The sequence below is a fragment of the Heterocephalus glaber genome, unplaced genomic scaffold (assembly GCF_053883595.1).
Source record: "Heterocephalus glaber isolate CG9 unplaced genomic scaffold, H.glaber_assembly_v1.0 deba00001472, whole genome shotgun sequence".
In the NCBI taxonomy this organism is placed as follows: Eukaryota; Metazoa; Chordata; class Mammalia; order Rodentia; family Bathyergidae; genus Heterocephalus; species Heterocephalus glaber.
In genome coordinates, this window is record NW_028258315.1 from 2,403,315 (window position 1) to 2,417,094 (window position 13,780).

Below are 13,780 nucleotides of genomic sequence, written 5' to 3' on the forward strand. Positions count from 1 at the left end.
CCCCATTTCCAGGCATCTAATGAATGAAATCGATACATCGAAGAGTTACCTGCTCTCCTGGGTATACTGCAGCACTGTTCACAATAACCAAGACACAGACAGAGCCCAGGGGTTCATCAGCGAATGAATTGGAAGAAAATCTGTTACGGTACACAGTGGAGTACTCTTCACCCTTGAAAAAGTAGGAAATCCTGCCATTTGCAGCAATGAGGATAAATCGAACAGATGCTATGTTCAGTGAAGCAAGTCAGACATAGAAAGACAGGCAATGTATGACCCCACTTCCTTGCGGGACCTAACAAAGTCAAACTCATAGAGACAGTAGGATAATGGAGAGACATTGGTTGAAGGGCACAAATTTGTTGCTTTAAGGTGAAGAAAATCTGGAATTGAAGGTACAGCATGGAGACTATAATTAATAATCTTGTACCCTGGAAATTTGTTGGCAGTTGATTTTAAGCCCTCACCCCCCCCCCCACAGGATTATGTAGGTGCCAGAGAAGGGCTGATTTTGATTTTGGTATTGTTCCCCAGTCACCGAGCACACGTGAGAGTGTCAGTGTGTACCGAGTATGTGTACCTTAAAGAGAAGGTCTGCCTCACAGAAGGAGCTTAGCCCCCCTGCCCGGCCCACCCACACTCTGGAGGACGAGGCCTCCCTTCCCTCCACCCCACATCCCGCGGGCCTCCTCTTGTCCGGGACGTCAGGGTGCTTCATGTGTCCAGCAGCTTAAGGTCCACACCCACAGCGGCCCCCAGGATACTCTCAGCGGCGGTGGATTTTGCAGCATCCTCTTCCCTGACCAACCCAGAAGTGACCACGGCTGAGCTGGTGTCAAAGGCAGCTGACTTTGCCCAGCCCAACTCTGCCACGGCAGGGACATCAGTAGGTGTAAAACATGTGCTTCCTTGGTCACCCAGCCCGGCTAGGGGCACCTGCTGTGGCCAGTGCTTGCTGTAGCAACTACCTATGTGTTCAGCCTCAGCTGTGCCTGCTCCTCCAAAAGCATGCCCGGTCTAGGGGAACCTCAGAACCAGCCTGGGGATTTCTTTACACTCTGACATTGAGCTGACATTGAGCTGCAGCGCAGCACCTTCCCCTGCCAGAATGTGGGACCTGACAAGGCCCAGGGAGTGAGCAAAGCCATCCCTCCTGGAGCTGGCAGCCTCCAGGGGTCCTCTCCCCTTCTAGGACTTGGGAGGTCCGGATCTGCTCTCTGCTCCTTCACCCCAATGCTAGTCTCGCCTCTCCACCTTCTTCCTTCTGTGCTGCAGACGATGCTCAGCTGTGAGAGCCCTACTCTACTAGGATTTTGGGAACAAAAGCCAGGATGAATGAAGATGCTGGCCTTGGGCTGTGCGTATGGAGTTGGGGTGCGATGCTGTGAGTCCCTTGCACATCCTTCTGCACAGTCACCCACCACAGCCTCGCATTCCACTGCTCCTCGGCTACCTTGTCTCTTTCTGCCCTTCCATAGTTTCAAGGCTATTTTTAAGTGGAACAAGCAACATGCAGAGCAATATATCTGTTGTGCACTTCATGTGGGGAGACGCAAGGACTCTGGGCACACATCACGGTCATGACAGGGAGGAAGCAGCCACAGAGGACACAGTGGGCGTGTTAGCTCTGGGGATGTGGCGTGGGGACAGCAGTGGCAAGGACACCTGTCTTTGTTCCTTTTGAATTTGGCACCATGTGCAGGTACTAGCTAGTCAAAAACTCAAATTTAAATTACAAACAAGTAAAAGCATTTTTTCATATTTAACACACACAGTTTTATACTTTTTTAAACCGATACACAGTACCAGTACTAAAAAGTGATCTCTTTATTTTTCTGTGGCCGTCAAGGCTTTCTCACCTGTAGAATAGTCAAATCTGAGTGTCATGCTTTCCAAAAATGATACTCAGTGTTTATCCAGTAAAGACACTTCCTGGTCTGTCTTTCTTCTTCAAAACGGAAAGCAGATCAAAGGGAGCTCTTGTCCCCAGGAATTATTTCCTTGCAATCTGTTAGCGTGTCTCCACGCTTCCTCATCTGCAGAGCACACAGTTCTGTGCACTTTGTAGCGTCACCTTCTCCGCAGCTATGAAAAGACCCTGTGCCAGCATGGCACACTAATCTGAGAGAATGTTCTAAGTACAAAGGCAAATAGCAAAAGTATCTGTTAGCAACAAACTTTGTGTATTCGTGTTAAACATTAAAACTGCGATCGTAATTGCAGGGTTTCTACTTTCCAGTCTGGCATTGCGGGAGGCTTGGAACTCATCACTTGCATTCTCACAAGGGAAAAGCTGAACAAACTGAAAATCAGCAGCTCTGCTCTCCTTTCTTCCCTGGTAGGAATGCCAAATGGTACAGCTACTTTGGAAGACAGTTTGGCAATTTCTTAGAAAGCTAAACATACTCTTACCATATGATCCAGCAACTGTGCTTCTCGGTATTCTTGGTATTTAAGTTGAAAATTTATGAGGTGTGATTGAAATTACTGTGAATGTTTAAATTTTTAAAAAATGTATTACAGTAAAAACACATTGCCATTAATCTCCCTCAAATAGTCCCCTTCTCTTCTAACACACATATCCCCCCCTTCTGGCTACCTTCTAAAGCAGCTCTGAAGTCCTTTTCCATGAGTGTCTTTAGTTGTGCTATGCTGGTAGCCTCCATGTCCGGAACTGATCCAAACCATTTACCTTTCATGGTCATTTTGACTTGAGAAAGAGCCGGAAGTTGCACAGCACCAGATCTGGTGAATACAGCGGATGAGGACACAGCGCCATGTTTTATGAGCTGCCTTTCTTTTAGATGACACTCAGCTGTAGCAATCACCGTATTTTTTTTATCACATTTTAGAAAGACATGAAAGAAGACTTCCAGAATTGCTTTGGAAAGTGGCAAGAAAGATGGATCCCATGTGTTGTAAGTGAGGGGGTGCATTCTCACGGGACTAAGAGTAATATGTCTTTTACTGTAATGAATTTTTGACTTACACATTTACCATAGTTTTCAATCATACTTTTTATGTCCACAAAAAATCTGCATATGGATATTCACAGCCATTTTATTCATAATTGCCAAAATTTTCTAACACGAAGATGTCCTTCAAACTGTGGTACCTCTATAAAAAGGAATATTATTCAGCAATGAAAAGAACTGAGTTATCAAAACATGAAGATAATTTAAGAAAGCTTAACTGCATATTCGTAAATGACAGAAGCCAATCTGAAAAGGCCACACAGTGCATGATTCCAACTACATGACATTCTCAAAAAGGCAAAACTACAGAGACAGTAAAAAGTCCATTGGCTGCCCAGAGTTAGAGGGAAGAGAAGAGTGAACAGGCGAGCACATGGGATTTTTACAAAACTACTCTGGCTCATAATGGTGGATACAAGTCATTATACATTTGTCAACACCCAAAATGCTGAGTACCCAGAGTGAGCACTGAGGTAAACTTGGACATTAGTTGATAACAATCAGTACTGCTCATCAGGGGTGACAAGTGTGGCCCACTAATGAAAGATATTACAGCACAGAAAACTGGAAAAGGGTGAGAGGAGACACAGAAACACTCTTCACTCTTCTACTCACTGTACTTTCCACTCAATTGTTCTATATACCCAAAATTGCTCAAAAAATAATCTATTAGAAATAATGAGTTCTCTAAAAATTGAAAAGGAGAATTACCATATGATCCAGAAATTCCACTTCTGACTATAGACTCAAAAGAATTGAAAGCAGAGTCTAAGAGACATTTGCTCACCCGTGTTCACAGCAGCATCATTCATATTAGCCAAAAGGTGCAAGCTACTGAAGTGTCCACCAGTGGAAGAATGGACGAACAAAGTAGGATGTGTAAAAGTCTTGGAATACTTTTCAGCCTTACAAAGGGAAATGTCGACACCTGACAACACAGATGTACCTTGAGGACATCATGCTAAATGAGATGAACCAGTGATGAAAGGAGACCTGCACTATTTCTCTTACCTGAGGTATGGAGTGGTCAAGTTCATAGAAAGGAAGGTAGAATTGTGGTTAGCAGGGGCTGGGGAGGAGGGAAATGAGATGCTATTGTGTAGCGAGCGTGGCGCTTCAGCCATACTAGAAGAAAGGAGTTCTGCGTTAAGTGAGAATACTTCACACTTCTACACTGTGAAAATGGCTCATGCGGTAACTTACATGTTTTGTGTACTTTACCATGATTCAATATTTTTAAAATAAGAGGCTAAGTAGATATTTGGCACAAATTTGTGTCTGCACAACATATTATTGAACGAAAACCCCAGAAGCGGCACTGTAGGAAGGTCTGGGGACTGAGTGAGAGGTTTCACGTGTGTCTTGGATGGTCGGCCTTTTAACCACGTGCATGTCTCAGTTTCCCAGTATAATAAAAGGGGAGTGAGGCTTGCCAACAACCCACGCGTCCCTCTCAGAAAGAGCTGGTAGATCAGCACTGGGCAGGGACTTTGTCCTCCACATCCGTCAAATCTGACACAGACCCTACATTTGCAGCTTAACTCTTTTATTTATGCCACTGTACATGAAACTTGCCCAGAATTTAGGGAAGACCTTCTTCACTGAGACTCAAAAGTGCAGGCTTTGGTGCGTGAACATAATAGCCGTGCTTAGGAATGATGCTGTCCCCTTACTGATTTGTTTTTTTCAGTACCAGGGATTGCGCTTGCCAGGCAGGCTCGGTACCTCTGAGCTACGTCCTTGGGCCCCTCATTGTTTTCCAGAGCACTAATGGTTTTTTTTACAAATTCATCCCCATCCTCCCCGCAGCTGTGTCCTGTAACAACCTGTTGAGGGCCATCTGTGAGGTGGTGCTGGGTTCTTTCATGGACCATCTATGTTGTCATCAAGTCACAAACACACACACACACACACACACACACACACACACAGGTTGGTACAGCTATCACCACCAGCTTACAAAGACACTGGAGCACTGAAAGGTGAAATAACATTTCCAAGGACCCTCTGCGGCAGGGTACAGTTTTGCCCCAACTCTGCCACAAATCCAAAGCCTATGTGTTAAGCCATTGCTTCCTGTTGCCTCAGACTACCTAGCAGGACAAGGATAGAGTCGAGACTATTGCTGTGACACCAACAGGGACAGCTGGGCTCTAGGCCTCCACCTTCTCACTGCTGTCTGCATACCAACTACACAATGTCTTGCATGGAGTACTGGATGACTCAAGAGAGCAAATAAGCAGATGGCCCTGGAGGAACCGAGTGTATAAACTTCTCTGTTATGATTTACATCTAGATGGTCCCCAAAGCCTCATGTGCTCATAGGTAGGTGATTGGCTTGTGGGACATGATATTCATCTGTGGATTAGTCCAAGGGTCAGTTTATAGCTGACTTGCTGCTAGGAGGTGGGTCACTGGGGACAGGGCTGCATGGTTAGCTCTCCCAATCCCTCCCTCCACTCTCTCTGCTTCCCATCCAACATCCTGAGTAGTTCTCCTCTGCCAAGCCCCTCTGCCATGCCTACTGCCTGGCAGCCAACAAACTATGAACTGAAACCCCTGCACACCGAGCCAAAATAATCCTTTCCTCCTTTAATTTGTTAGTGTTGGGTATGTGTCCCAGTGGTAAGTAAAGTAACTAAGATACCCTCCAACATTCTTATCACCTAAGAAATGAGCACCAGAAACCATCTGTGCCACATTTAGAGGTCCTCAAGCTAAGAGGAAGCACACTCTAACTCTGGAAAAGTTTGTATAACCAAACCATGTGATTTCAAGATATGCTCCTAACTACTCCTCACCAGTGTGATTAGTAATTACTAATAACCAATCCCTACAGGAAGTCAAAACACCTTTACCCAAAGGGCATAACATTGAGTTACAACAACCCATCCCATACTTCTCTACTGTAAATTTGTACTTTGGCAGAATAGTAGCTGGCTGTGTATCTCAGGATCTGTGCCTGGGAAATATAGGAAGCAATCTTTGTGTTTACCCACTTGGTATGATGAACAGCAAGGTGTGTAGATGTGTGCAAAAGTGTCAAACTGGGATTTTTACTCACATAATGCTAACAATCTTTGCATATGTTTATCTGAGCATTATAGGGGGTAGAATACACCCATACCATTCTTCCATTAAGTAAACATGTACTTTACCATAATTGAATGTGGATGTGGCTCACAGTACCTGGGCATGGAGACAGCAGGAACCCATCTGTGCATTCACCCACTTGACAGATGAATAGCAAGGTGTGTACAGGAGTTCCAAAGAAGCAACAAGTGTGCATTTAGGACTTGTTTTTTAAAGTTTTCATTTGACATTTCTGGTAGAAGTAGCTCAGTGCAATACAATGGCACAAGAAAAACTAGATTTGCAAGGTTTAGAGGAGGTTCAAAGTGAATAATCAAGTGACTTGTGCACATATGATGATGTTGGCCATGTGAGCCAAAGTTCCTGTGACAGTGAAATGGAGCAAGAATTAGTCAATACAAACACAGAATGAAGAACTCCCTGATTCAGATGACAAAGAAAACAGCAATATTAGTACATATTTGACTAGTCAAAATGGTCACAAAACCAAATGGAATAATCCAGTGTTAGAACTATGTCTGAAAATGTAGTGAGGATCTCAGCAGGGGATAGAATGCCAGCACTGCCATTCAATGTTGGAAATTGTTTGTAACAGACAAAATGCTGCAAAATGTGAAATATGAAAATAATGAAATATACACACCAATAGCCATACTTAAAAGTATGTTCATTATGACATCTCACTAGCTGAACAGAAAGCATAGGTCTGCTGTACTTAACAGGGCTTTCTCATGGTAATTGCAGGAATGTAAAAGACTTATGGATGTAAAAGATTTATGGGTGTAGGCTTGAGGTTTTTAGAATAACAATGACACTGAGATTTGGTTTCCTTTGGAATTGCTGAGGTTTTTTGACAAAATCACCCATCAAGAAAGAAAAATAACTGATATTCTGGCTGCTACCTGCTCATTGTGTGAGAGTTTGGTTTCAAAATGTCAAGCAATTTACACACCATCTGAATACTTAACTATTGCTGAACATCTTGCAGTATTTTGTGGTTGCTGTAGCTTTAGGCAGTGAATTAGGGTGGTGTAGCATTTACAGCTGAACAAAAGTAAGAGAAGGAAGTGACTCAGCTCCTTTGTTTCTAACTGCACTAAACCCTCAACAAAACTGAAGCCTCAGACGGTAACTCTTAACAACAAAATGAAAGGTGGAGTAAATATTGTTGATGAGTTATGCAGTAACTATGATGTCACTCAAAATACAAAGCATTGGCCATTTGCTGTGTTTTACTCAACCCTAAACACATGTGGCATTAAATAGTTTGATAATTTACAAAGAAAATAACAAGTGCACAATATTACTGAGAAATTTTCTTAGATTGGGACTGGAACTCATAAGAGATCATTTATAGCAGAGGAAGAACAAAATGCTTCTGCCCAGGGAACTACAAAAAAAAATTGTGGAGCACACTTGAGAGCTAACAGAACAGGCAAGTGCAACATCACAAAGGCCTACTATGACAACAGGAAAACCAAAAGAATGTCAATTGTGCCCTACAAGAAACATCAGGAAAACAAAACATAAGTGCTATCAGTATAAGTGATACTTGTGCATTGACATGCAGTTGTCATGTGTGAAGACTGCCTTGAGTGTGACAGTTGAAGATTATTTCTGTGGTAGACTTTTGTTTGTATTTACATTGTAGTTCACATAGGTTTGTATTTCTGAAGTTATCTTTTAGGTTTTGTAAGCAAGTACACAGCTGATGTGAAAATGTTGATGTTTATTCCTAAATGTACACTATATATTAAGAATTTAATACTTTATTTTATTGATATTTTATGTTCCTGTTTACTACAAATTATACAATATAATAAGAAGGTCCTGAGAAAACAGCAAGACCAGTAAGACGTCAAGTATGTCCTACAAAAAGGCCAGGAAAGCAAAACACATGTGCTGTCAGTGTAAGCAACATGTGTGTATGGAACATGCTGTTGTCATGTGTGAAGACTGCCTCAGGTGTGATAATTAAAGATTATTTTTGTTGTAGAGTTCTGTTAGTATTTTCATTGTAGTTCATACAGGAATTTATTTCCGTTTTTATTTTTTAGACTTTTTACACCAAGAACTAGTCAATGTTGAAAATTTTGATGCTTTTTTATACTCAATAAATATTAAAAATTCAATACTTCATTTTTTTGATATTTTCCCCCTTAAGTACACATTGTTTAACATAACAAAACTCATAAAATTAATAACTCATCAATAGAAATATTCTAAAGAATAAACGTGTGTATTGTAAACCCACAACAATGCATCTTTATGACAAAATTGGCTTTATGCCCTGCCAGAGATAATAAATATTCGAGGAAATGCTGTCAACTTAACATGTCTGACAACAGTAGTAAAAGTGGTAGAATGGCTAAGGGCCATTCAGAAAGTTCTCAAGTGGGACTCTCCCCTGGAAAAGGATACCACCCTTCCTGGCTTGTAAAAATCAAAATGCACCTAGTGTCCCAAAGCAACACACATACAACCTGTTTGCACACTCACTTCTCATCAACCACATTTCCCTCTCCACCCCTACATTTGGCCAGTCCCCTAATATCTATGTTCTCAAAATAAGGAAGCTAGGCATGCCAAGCACACACTCTGAATTGCATTCGTGAGAGCCTCATTTGAAAGTCATTGTGGGGTTTTTTTGTCATTAGTATTGATGGTGGATTATTCCGCATGATTATTCTGGGGGGTTTGGGGGTTTCTTTGTTTTTTTTGCTCTTTTCTCTGACTGAGCTATATGAAACTCTGACCTTTTCAAACAAGTTTACTCATAACCGCTCCTGGCTCTCTTTTCTGAATCTTCAGGAACACAGGTTTACTCACCCTGTCCATTGGCTCCTGAAATATCAGTGCAGATTCCTCCTGGTGTTTCATGTCGAATCCTCACATCTCACTTCATATATGCAGCCATCTCTCAACATCCACGGTGCACTGGCCCCAGGACTCCACAGAGACCTCCACACCCACAGGTGCTCAAGACCCTAAAGAAAGTGGTGTCATGTTTACCCGGCACCTACCCACATCCACCAGGGCATTTAAATCATCTCTAGATTACTCTTTGTACGGAATGCAATGGAAATGCAAAGGAGATAGTTCTTACACTGTGTTGTTTAGGGAATGATGAACTGGAAGAAGCCTATGCATGTCAGAGACAGTCGTTTCTAAGAAATAATTTTGATCTGCACTTTGTTAAATCTGTGGACACTGAGCCCACTGATATGGAGGGCAAACCATGCATTTCTGCGGATTTTAAGTATTTCCGTTTCCTCCAAACATTTATAACATTTATGAAATATTTATAATTAGATGAGAAAATAATACATTTTAAATCAGTTTATACAGAGAGAGGAGAGATCACAAATTCAGAATAGCAAATGCATCATTTGTTTGTTATCTACACCATGTTATTTTTGTTCCTTTGGACGAATGGTTCTCAAATGTAGCCAGCATCAGCATCAAGTGGCGGGCTGTGAAAACATACACCCAGGCCCCATGCCAGAAACTCTGCATCAGTAAGCCTGAGCTCAGGCCCAGAAACCCAGTTCCAAACTAGTTCTTGGGTGAGCCTGACAGGCCCGACCCACACCCCACCCTGAGGAAGCCACTGCCTGAGAGGAACGGCTGCACCATCCATCAGGCGGATGACAATTCTGAACAGAGAGAAATAAAAGAAACTAAATTCAAAACCATGCTTGACCGCAGAAAGCACACTGCCTGAACAATAAAAATTATAAAACACTAATGTTGCTGAGACAGAAGGGCCATGTGGAGTTTACAAAATCGCTGTAATCAATGAGCTGGAGGTCTGCACAAATATTCCTGCGACTGGCTGAAGTTGTCTGAAGGGCAGTTTCATGTCTTTATAAATAAGATGTGTGAAGTCTTGGTTCTCTCTTCTGAGCCTCACACTTGCGTTCTTGGTGTCCCCACAGTTCCTCGGAGTAAAGCCTGGGCTCCCTGTGGGATCTCCACCCCCAGAGGCTCAGCTCAGAAGCTGGAACCCTCCTATCTTGCTGGTGGAAGTGTAAAGTGGTGCAGCACTCTGCAAAGCAGTGTGCACAGTCCTCACGATGCCACAGTTAGGAAGTGACTGAGAAGTTGCACTCCCAAGACAGCTGAAAACACCTGCCCATAGGACACCTTGCACATGAATGTTCCTAGCAGCGTAACCGATAACAGCCAAACAATAGGAACAGTCCAAACATCTATCTTTGTTGTTGTTGTTGTTAGGGTGAGTGTTCTGGAATTACATAGTGATGATGATTGCACAACTCTACAAATACAATAAAATTCACTGAAAATAAAATTCACTTTAAATGGGCGGCTTTTATGGAATGTGTATCTCACTAAAAACTAAAATGCAGCAATAAATATCTTTACACATGTTTTGTTACCTACGGAAGTGTTTTTTTCAAGGATGAATTCCCAAATGTGAGATTGCTGCATCAAATGTATATGAAGTTTTCCTCCTAATTCCACATATTGCCACATTATTTCCCAAAAGTAGTGCATAAATTCAAGCACACAACAAAAAAGCATCAAAAGTTTCATTCCTCTAGTTCTGTCTCAGTCATTTTATAATTTTTTCACCAAGATGATGGGTGAAAATAATATCATTTTTTTTTTTTTTTTTTTAGTAGCAGGGATTGAACTCGGGTCCTTGTGCTTGTGGGGCAGGCGGCGGAACCACTGAGCTAAATCCCTGGCCCAATAATATCATTATTAAACCTGCATTTTCCTCTTTAATGGCATGTTTTATTACTTGTAATTTGGATTTCTCTAAGAATTACCAAACTGTAGCTTTTATTCTTTTTCTATATTAGATGATTTGTCTTTTACTTAACAACTTATGAGAGCTCTGTGTACACTGGCTGTATCCTTCCTTTATCCAGCTGGTATATTTCAGATTTTGCCCTTTTTGTTTATGGCATCTGTAGCAAACCAAGATTGTTTGAATGATTTGAAAAAGCAAGAAATAACCAAGACTATTTCATGACTCTGTTCTTAGACGTCCATAACCCTCCTGGTGCCTCACTCTGTTAAAATAGAAGCTATTTCCAAAAACAGTCCCCTCTTTCCCACCACCAAACATCCCAACCTGCTGCGGCAGTGCCTGAGTGAGCTGCTGCTGAAACTCCAAAGTGGCGCTCAGTTTCTCCAGGGCCCAAGAACCAACCTTCCCTTTTGCATAGCTGCTTTGAATCCAAATTCCAAGCTCAGATTTCATATCCTATCAGTCACCATGACCAGAAGTCAGCGGGTGTCAAAAATGCTGGCTGAGTTGATTTGACAGATTTGGATCTAGATAGGGTGGGGACCACTTAAAAATAAATCAGTTTCCTGAATTAGCAGGAGTAGACTTGATGTGGCCTGCTCAAGAGTCCCAAGCATCATTTCTCACACTTTGTTTCATTTTTGTTGTTGTTTTTCTCAAGACCTCTTTACATTCTTAAAATTCGAGTTTTCAAGAGATTTTGTGTAGGTGGCTTTATTTACCCTTTTGTTTTTGGTACCAGAGATCGAACTCAGGACTTTGTGCTTGTGAGGCAGGTGTCAGAACCACTGAGCTAAATCCCCAGCCCTACTTAACAATTTTTACTATATTTTAACTGGAAACTAAGTTGTAAAAATATTTTTCATTCATTAATTTATAAAAGAACCATGATAAATCTATTATATGTTAGTGTAAGTAAAGTATTTTATGAAAAATAACTGTATTTCCTAAAACAAAACAAACTGGTGGAGCAGGGTAACACCATTTTCATGTTTGCAGTCTCTGTGCTGCTTGGCTTGAGAGAAGGCAGCTGGGGCTGGGTGTGGTGCAGCAGCAGAGCCCTTGTCTGGCAGCATCGGGCCTGGATCTGACTCCAACACTTTGAAAGAGAGGAGAAGACAGCTGGACTCTCACACTGATGTTACCCATAATCTGCAGCAAAACGTTCTTTTCCTTTAAGTGCATGAAGATCCCCAACCTCCACAGGTAGCCAAGAGGTGTAAGTTGAGCACGCTTTTAGCTACTTTTTCAGAAAATTGTAGATATTCTTTGATACCACATCAAAACTTGACAGTGATAATCTCTTAAAGAGTAATTACAGTGTGGAATCTGAAACTGTGTCATTGAACTTGTTAACTCTGCTACATGAAAGTCGAGCGGTCTACCTCACAGGAGTCTGCAGTGTCGTGCCCTGGTCATGTGAAAAGACTGGTTTGCTGACGTATACAAATGTTCTAAATCTCACATATTTCACAAGCCAAGTTTTTAAAGTATTTGTTAATAGCACTACTAATTTTAGCTGAAAGTTCCTTAATTTTTAGGACTCAGTAATGTTCACAGGGATGGACATAAGTTTTCTAAAATCCTAATTTTTACCAGAAAGCCTGAATTTTACCATTGGCGACAAACACTACCAAGTTAGTAATTTTCATGTCTTCACAAAGACATTCTTTTTTTCTTTGGTACCATGGATCGAACTCGGGACCTTGCGCTTGTGAGGCAGGCAGCGGCACCACTGAGCCAAATCCCCTGTCCCCACAAAGACATTCTTAAAGAAAACTAGCTCTGAAAAAGAAGCAAAGTGTGTGGTAAACGAAGAACAGCGATGAGTGGCAGGAGGCAGTGTGTGGCGGGACCCAGGCAGCTTCACCCACATTTGCTTTTGCACTGTCTGTCTTTCCAGGGTAAACTGTGAGACTCAGGAATGCTACTCATCATCTTGGATATGAGGCGAGTGCAAAATATACAGGGAATATTCAGTTCTGAAAGGTGTATTGCAGAAAAAGACACATTACTATTAACCCACCGAACACACTCCTCGCTCAGAGCACACTCACCCCTTTCTGAACAGTACTTGACATCTTCTTTTGCATTTTTCTGAAATATATTTTTAAAATATGGAGAATGCTGGCACTCATTCACCAGATCTGGCACCATGTGACTTCTGGTTCTTCCTCAAAGTCAAAATGACCACAAAAGGTCAATGTTTTTAATCTATCAGGACCTCGAGGCAGCCATGACAGCACGACTAAAGAAAGCCAGGAAAGAGGATGCAGGAAGGGGCAGAATGATGGGCTAAGTGTGCTGGACTCGAGGAGCAGAGCATTAGAGGGATTAATAGCCCGTGTCTTTCACTGTAAGGACAGTTTCCATATTCACCATATGTTTGATCACACCTTGAATTTCAGCAGCCGGGGTGTTACCCAGCTCTGCCATAAAAGAAGCTTCCTTCAGCCAGTCACAGATTCCACACTGGCTGAATACAAGCGAAATGGTAAGTCCCGCCTCTGTTCACAAGCTGCAAGTACAATTCTGCAGATGCACTGCCCACTTGGCCCCCGTGTTCCAGCTGCAGCTCGGGCTCAGCAGGGCACTGTGCTGTGGGTAGGGGCAGGCACCATGTGGCTGGCTTCGGACCAGAGCCATCCAGCCGGGCAGCTGCGCCGGGCGCTGTCCCTGAGCTGCTGTGGGCACTCGCCAGCCACGCGACAGGAAGCTTGGCACAGGGTTCTGTGGCCCCTTCGTGTCTAGTCCAGAAGCTGCAACAAATAAGTTTGGGTTTTAAAGGAACTCATCATGTTCATCTAAAACATTCATTTCATTTTTTTCTTGAAACTCTGAACTATTACTGGCTCAAAAAATGAAGTCATGATTTAAATAGCACCATGAATAATGCAATTTGATCTTTTTCTGTTAAGACACGATAAGATAA

The 13,780-nt window shown here is 42.3% G+C and overlaps 1 long non-coding RNA gene across 1 annotated transcript in view; it reads right to left on the bottom strand.

Moving 5' to 3' along the window:
* Nucleotides 1-641: 641 nt before the first annotated feature.
* LOC147826154 (uncharacterized) overlaps nt 642-13,780 on the bottom strand; it is a 28,747-nt gene continuing 15,608 nt past the window's right edge. The window contains exon 3 of the long non-coding RNA XR_015439273.1: nt 642-9,055. This is a non-coding gene — a long non-coding RNA (uncharacterized LOC147826154). The remainder of the gene's footprint in view (nt 9,056-13,780) is intronic.